This window comes from Oryx dammah, unplaced genomic scaffold (genome assembly GCF_014754425.2).
Source record: "Oryx dammah isolate SB20612 unplaced genomic scaffold, SCBI_Odam_1.1 HiC_scaffold_29, whole genome shotgun sequence".
NCBI classification, from domain to species: domain Eukaryota; kingdom Metazoa; phylum Chordata; class Mammalia; order Artiodactyla; family Bovidae; genus Oryx; species Oryx dammah.
In genome coordinates, this window is record NW_024070213.1 from 8,794,783 (window position 1) to 8,803,075 (window position 8,293).

The window sequence follows — 8,293 nt, forward strand, 5'->3', positions numbered from 1 at the left end:
CCATCAACTAAGATGAGGAAGGTTGCAGATAGAAAAAAACTTAGGGACTTCCCTGGCGATCAGTTGTTCAGACTCTGCCCTTCCAGTACAGAGGGCATGGGTGGGTTCACTCTCTGATCAGGGAACTAAGATCCCACATTCTGTGAGGTGTGGCCAAAAAATACAGGTCCGTCTAGTCAAGGCTATGGCTTTTCCAGTAGTCATGTATGGTTGTGAGAGTTGGACTATAAAGAAAGCTGAGCGCTGAAGAACTGATGCTTTTGAACTGTGGTGTTGGAGAAGACTCCTGAGAGTCCCTTGGACTTCAAAGAGATCCAACCAGTTCGTCTTAAAGGAAATCAGTCCTGAATATTCATTGGAAGGACTGATGTTGAAGCTGAAACTCCAATACTTTGGCCACCTGATGCGAAGAGTTGACTCATTTGAAAAGATCCTGATGCTGGGAAAGATTTAGGGCAAGAGGAGAAGGGGACGACAGAGGATGAGATGGTTGGATGGCATCACCGACTCAATGGACATGAGTTTGAGCAAGCTCTGGGAGTTGGTGATGGACAGGGAGGCCTGGCATGCTGCAATCCATGGGGTCACAAAGAGTCGGACATGACTGAGCGACTGAACTGAACTGAACTGAATTAATTTTTTTTTAATTTAAGGCATCCATTTTAAAAAATTTCAGATGTCTATTAGATAACCAAGTAGAAATATCAAGTAAACAATTGGATAGAAGAGTGAGTTTGAGAGAGATCTAGTTGAAATGGAGGCTAGTAAATGATTTTTATTTAAAGTTATGAGACTAGATGAAATTACCAAAGGAGTCAGTGTGATAGTGGAAAGAAGTTGAAGGCCTGAGCCCTGGGGCCTTCTAACATAAGATCAGGATGAAGTTGGGAAACTAAGGAAGGAAGTTGAGAAAGAGGCACCACTGAGGTAGGAACAAAACAATACTGTCTGTGGCATTTGGAGTCCAAAAGAGCTTTTCTCTTCTTGCCCCTTTTCTATATATATTACAGAAGCATCTTGTCAAGTTCTTTCCAAAGCCCTATTCAATTTTGAATAAAGTTGCATTAACTCTATTAATCAATTTGGAGAAATTTTTACAAATTTAATCTTCCAATCCATGAACATGGTATATCTCTAAAACCTCTGTCCGTATAGATGTTCTCTTCATGTTTTTCAATAAGCTCATTATTTCCCCCCAAGAAGGCTTCTATTTCTTTTTTTAAAGACTTAATTCTTTGTTCTTCATATTTTTGTGCTATTTAAGTGCTACTGTTTTACCAGTTTTATTTGTAATTTTAGAAGAGTTTATAGAAATGTTCATTGTACAGTTGTACATTGCACATCCATATAGCCTTTATTCAGATTCACCAATTGTTAACATGCTGCTATATTTGCCTTACCTCCCTCTCTTGCTAAACACATCTATGTCTATATACACATTATATAGATAAACACACACATTTTGCTGAGCTATTTGAAAATAAGTTTCAGATATCATGACACTTCACAGCAGAATATTTCAGCATACTTATTGCATGAATCAGGGTGGTTATTTCCCAACCTACCTTCAAGTTAACGAATTCTATCTTCAGCTATATATAATTTGTTGTTAAATCTTCATTTAGTTTTTAATTCAGCTACTGTATTTTCCATTTCTATAATTCTACTTGATTCTTGTATCCCAAGGCCAAATTTGCCTGTTACCCCAGGTGTTTCTTGACTTCCTACTTTTGCATTCCAGTCCCGTATAATGAAAAGGAGAAATATCAATAACCTCAGATATGCAGATGACATCACCCTTATGGCAGAAAGTGAAGAGGAGCTAAAAAGCCTCTTGATGAAAGTGAAAGAGGAGAGTTAAAAAGTTGGCTTAAAGCTCAACATTCAGAAAACGAAGATCATGGCATCTGGTCCCATCACTTCATGGGAAATAGACGGGGAAATAGTGGAAACAGTGTCAGACTTTATTTTGGGGGGGCTCCAAAATCACTGCAGATGGTGATTGCAGCCATGAAATTAAAAGACGCTTACTCCTTGGAAGGAAAGTTATGACCAACCTAGACAGCATATTAAAAAGCAGAGACTTTACTTTCCCAACAAAGGTCCGTCTAGTCAAGGCTATGGTTTTTCCAGTGGTCATGTATGGATGTGAGAGTTGGACTGTGAAGAAAGCTGAGCACTGAAGAATTGATGCTTTTGAACTGTGGTGTTGGAGAAGGCTCTTGAGAGTCCCTTGGACTGCAAGGAGATCCAACCAATCCATTCTGAAGGAGATCAGCCCTAGGTGTTCTTTGGAAGGACTGATGCTAAAGCTGAAACTCCAGTACTTTGGCCACCTCATGCAAAGAGTTGACTCATTGGAAAAGACTCTGATGCTGGGAGGGATCAGGGGCAGGAGGAGAAGGGGACGACCCAGGATGAGATGGCTGGATGGCATCACTGACTCGATGGACATGAGTTTGAGTGATCTCTGGCAGTTGGTGATGGACAGGGAGGCCTGGTGTGCTGCGGTTCATGGGGTCGCAAAGAGTCGGACACAACTGAGCGACTGAACTGACTGACTGACTGACTTGGTTCTTGTAAAATTGGCTATATTGTTTTTCACAGACCTCTGTTTCTTACAGATAGTGTCAAGCATATCTTTGTTAGTAGAAATGGTAAGTAAACTAGTATAAAATTCTTACTGGTAAGAATAATAAGTAAACTAAAGAGTGTTCTTGTTAGCAAACTATTAAGAATGGTCTAATACATGCATAAGGCTATTAATTTTCCTTTGCATAGCTGAAATCCACAAATTTTTAAAAATTGAGATATAATTTCAGTTCAGTTCAGCTCAGTTTCTCAGTCATGTCCAACTCTTTGTTACCCCATGGACTGCAGCACGCCAGGCCTCCCTGTCCATCACCAACTCCCGGAGTTTACTCAAACTCATATCCACTGAGTCAGTGATGCCATCCAACCATCTCATCCTCTGTCGTCCCCTTCTCCTCCCACCTTCAATCTTTCCTAGCATCAGGGTCTTTTCAAATGAGTCAGTTCTTTTCGAATCAGGTGGCCAAAGTATTGGAGCTTCAGCTTCAGCATCAGTCCTTCCAATGAATATTCATAGTGGTTAGGTAAGTCATGGCAATTGCTTGAAGTCTTCTAGAATAATCAGGTTAATCTCAGACTTAAATTCCTCATAAGAGATCGTTCATTTCAACTTCATTCTCAATGCATAGCCATTTGGTTCCACTTCACCATAAGGAGTATCTCTTGTTTAATACCCCACCTTATGTGAAGTAATTTGTTCTCATCACCTTTCAAGGCCACCAAAATGAAAACTGGAATTTGTTGAACTCAACACATGCCCTTAGGGAAAAGTGGCTTCTGCAATCATTTGTCTATCAGGTCTCTTATCTTTTTCAGTGCCATAAGACTCTATACCAGGCCCTGAGGATACAGTGCTGAACAAAATCAGACATAACTTCTGTTTCCGACAGCTTGAGTTCTAGAATTCTGGAGAAGTTTGACAGATTAATCAAGTTGTTTTTTAAAATGTGAGATGCTAATAGTTCTGGGAAATAATACATAGGATTTGATTGGTGAAAGAATTCTTTAAGGAAATAACTTTTGAACTGAAATACAAGTTCCAGGATTATTGAAATAAATGCCACTAATGACATGTTGGGCAAATAAAACTTCTTTCTGAAATAAATCAGAGCATAAAATAAGTGTGAAATCATAAGACACCTTCTATTGGCTTTCTTCATCATCTGGGAAAATCCACCAATGGATTCTTAAGGGATAGAAAGATGGAATATCTCTTTTTTGTAACAGCTATAAAATTTCTTAGTTGTACTTTGCCACGAGTTAAGAATAAAAAGCTTCCAGAGATACAGCATTCTTTCCTCCCCACCCCCATCACTGGAAAGCGCTATATCCGACATCTTGAAATTTACTCAGAGAAACCCCACAAATAACTGAGGGAACGAAAACTATCCTCTTGAGAAACTAACTTACTTACTATGCACTTATTACATGCACATAGTAACTTCAGATTTTAACTAGGTTTTATATAGCTCATATATTTTAATTCAACCATTTGTTAATTAGTATAATTAACAAGCACTTATTTCAGTTTCTATTTAGCCAACTCCATTAAACGAATAGAACAAACTTGGCTTAAATTAGGAGTGGGTATGTTCTGATTGACTTTGTAATTATCTCAGATTAAAAATACTTCATTAGATGTTATTCTCTTAAGCATTTTACTTGGAACTTGAGGATCTTATTATGACAATTATAAAAATATTTTATACTTTACTTACTGTCAAATTACTCATGTGTTCATTCTTTAAATGTTTATTAAGCACCCTTTATAAGTAGGCAGTTTCCTAGACGTTGGAGATGCAGTGGTGAACACAATGGAAGCCGTCTTGTCTTCAGAGGCACGGTTTGGTGGTGTCACAGACAGATCGATGGGTAATTAGAGTGTAATGTGTAAGTCCTGTGAATCTGGGAGGCAAAGGATGGTGTGGAGAGCCTGGTAAAGAACCACAACCAGCTCCAATCTGGGGTCAGGGAACGCCTCCCAGAGGAAATAAAATCCAAACTGCATCCTAAAGGATAAGCAGAATTTAGTCAAGCAAAGGGAGTTAGGGTAGAGAGAATTTTCTAGGCAGAGAGAATTTTCTAGGCAGAGAGAACAGCATGTGCAAAAGCTAGGAGCCAGAACGAGAGTCTGAGAATAGGATTACGAAATGGTGGGTCAAAAAGTCTACAAACAATAAATGCTGGAGAGGATGCGGAGAAAAGGGAACCCTCTTACACTGTTGGTGGGAATGCAAACTAGTACAGCCACTATGGAGAACAGTGTGGAGATTTCTTAAAAAATTGCAAATAGAGCTGCCTTATGACCCAGCAATCCCACTACTGGGTATATACACCGAGGAAACCAGAATTGAAAGAGACACGTGTACCCCAATGTTCATCACAGCACTGTTTACAATAGCTAGTATGTGGAAGCAACCTACATGTCCATCAGCAGACGAATGGATAAGACAGCTGTGGTACATATACACAATGGAATATTACTCAGCTATTAAAAAGAATGCATTTGAATCAATTATAATGAGGTGGATGAAACTGGGGCCTATTATACAGAGTGAAGTAAGTCAGAAAGAAAAACGCCAATACCGTATATTAACGCATATATATGGAATTTAGATAGATGGTCACGACGACCCTATATGTGAGATAGCAAAAGAGACACAGATGTAAAGAACAGACTTTTGGATTCTGTAGGAGAAGGCGAGAGTGGGATGATTTGAGAGAACAGCATTGAAACATGTATATTATCATATGTGAAATAGATTATCAGTCCAGGTTCGATGCATGAGACAGGGTGCTCAGGGCTGGTGCACTGGGATGACCCTGAGGGATGGGATGGGGAGGGAGGTGGGAGGAGGGTTCAGGATGGGGAACATATGTATACCCATGGCTGATTCATGCCAATGTATGGCAAAAACCACTACAATATTGTAAAGTAATTAGCCTCCAATTAAATAAATTTTAAAAACAATAAATAAATGTTAAATAGGAATTTTTTTTAAATGTGAGCACTTTAGTTTCCTTTTATGCATCTACAATAGGTGATGAGAGGTAACGTTCAGGGCTTCCCAGGTAGCTCAGCTTGTAAAGAACCAGCCTGCTAATGCAGGAGATGCAAAAGACAAAGGTTTGATTCCTGGGTGGGGAAGATCCCCTGGAGAAGGAAATGGCAATCCAGTCCAGTATTCTTGCCTGGAAAATTCCATGAACAGAGGAGCCTGGTGGGCTACGGTCCACGGGGGTCATGAAGAGTTGGACATGACCCAGCACACGCATGCACACATAGGTAACATTTATAGACTAACAGAAAAGGACCAAGTGACGAGGAAATGTATCATACTGAAAATAAACCATCACAGAAATGTGAGAGTTAAAGGGTCTCCAAAATCCACTCACAAAGTGATAAAAATACGCTTTAAAAGGGGGATTTGGATGGGACTTCCCTGGCAATCCAGTGGTTAAGACTTTACCTTCCAATTCAGGGAGTGCAAGTTCAATCCCTAGTCGGGGAGCTAAGATCCTACATGCCTTGAAGCCAAAAAACCAAAGCATAAAGCAGAAGCCATATTATAACAAATTTGATAAAGACTTTAAAAAAATGGTCCACATCAAAGAAAAATCTTTAAGAGTTGGGGAGTGGGGCTTGGAGGCTTTGGTGACTCATCTTCCCACCAAATGAGTTTGCTGTGACAGTGGCTTGTTCCTGGTTGCTCAAGGAGTCCCTTCTTTCCCATGTCTTCATTTTACAGAGAAAGGGAATAGAGAACAACTTGGCAAACAGTTATGTACTCAGCATCCTGGGGATTGTTTTTCTAAGTTTCACTTTATTTTTAATAGAATGGATTCTGAGATGTGATTTTTAAAAGGGGGCAGGGTTTAGGTATGTGGAATTGAGAGATTTTTATTTCTTGCAGAACACCAAGTCGTTTGGGGAGGCCAACCATATTATTGTTATGCTAGAATATATCGCCACCTTTTATCAGCAGGCAGGCTCAGAAAAGAGTCATTTGGCTCAGAAGAAGCTAGGTTCTGAAGATGATTGTGTTTGGTAATTTCAAATTCTGTTTTCTCACGGATGATGCAAAAAGTTCTTAAAGATACGGTAATTATTGCAGAATGGTGGCTTCGGGCATTCAAAGCTATTCAAACAGTAAAATTCCATTATAAAAGATCACAATGTGTGTGTTCAGTTGTGCTGCAGTTGAGAACTTGTCCCTGTAGGGTTGCTGCACCGTTCTTAACACTGAAGAACACCAACGCAAAATGCAATAGTTCTAGGACTTGATGACGGCTTAAAACTGGGAGATGCAAAATAAGAAATGAATCAGGATGAGATCCAGAGTTCTGGGATGTGTGTGTGTGTGTATCGACATCAACAATAAGAATAGTTGACATTCATTGACTGCTATGTTCTAAGCACGTTTTAATTTTCTCAACAACCATACCAGGAAGGTATTGCCAAGTTTCATATGAGAAAACAGAGGCTGAAAAAAGCTGAGTTTGCTTGTTCAAGGTCACACAGATAGTTGTAAGGGTCAAAGCCAGGCCAGGAATCCTGGTCTGTCTGGGTGTAGAGGTTGTGCTTATAATCACTGGCTCCAGTGCCTCACAGTTCAGGGTGAGGGTAACAAGGTGGGCGTCGCTGTCACTGACTAGGATGACAAATGAGGAAGATGGGCGGGGCTAGCCTGTCTGCCCCAGGTTTGGGGAGGAGCTGGGGCTCCTGCCTCCACAGCAGCTGTCCCCCTCACACTCTGCCATCCAGTTGGTCGCCCCAACTTCTAGAGCCGCCTGGCTGAAGCATCCACCCCAGACCTTTTGGATCTTTCTTTTGTTGGTATCCCTTTTCTGAAGCGCTATCTGCCTCCACACACACTCCCCAGCCATTCCCTGCCCTCCTTCATGTCTAGACCCAAATTAGCAGAAGCTGGAGAAAGCTAGAATATCATAAGAGCTGGTTTGGAGGTGAAAAGACTGTCCCAATTTCTTTTTTCCACATAATTAAACCTGGGAAACGTCATGTGGCTACACACACAGGATTTTAACTGGGGACTGCTTTCACTGGTTTACCCCAGAAGCAGAGAATTTTCATTTCTCCCTGTTTTTTTTTTTTTTTTTGGCTGAGCCACATGGCATGTGGGATCTTAGTTCCCTGACCAGGAACTGAACCCATGCCCCTGCAATGGAAGCATGGAGTCTTAACCACTGACCACCAGGGAAGTCTGAGAATTTTCATTTCTTTAATGGATCTCTGCCTCTGGAGCATATAATGTGCAATTGAAAACCACAGAGAGCAACCCAGAAATAGCCAACAGAGGCTAAAGAAAAATCAGTTCTGACTTCAGTTTCATATACAATAATATGTTCATACTTCTTTTTTTAATGGGGAACACTTTCTCCATAGTGACCCTTGGTGGTTGGTTTCGTTATCTCCGGGCTAATGGTGTGATATTTGCTTTACATCCATACTCGCTGTGTAAGAGTCCTGGGGAGCTGCTTCTGTTAACCCTCAAACAGTCGGTTCCACCTGTATTTCCTCCACCCGCCCCCACCCCCATAAAAACCAAAAACAGAGAAAGGACTGAGCCAGAAACAGTAACACGTTAGATTAAGCCGAAGGTGAGAATAAACACACAGCTTGTAAAGCACAAATTCCAAAGATAAAGAGAACCAGCAAGAAAGAGGCAAACAAACACAGACC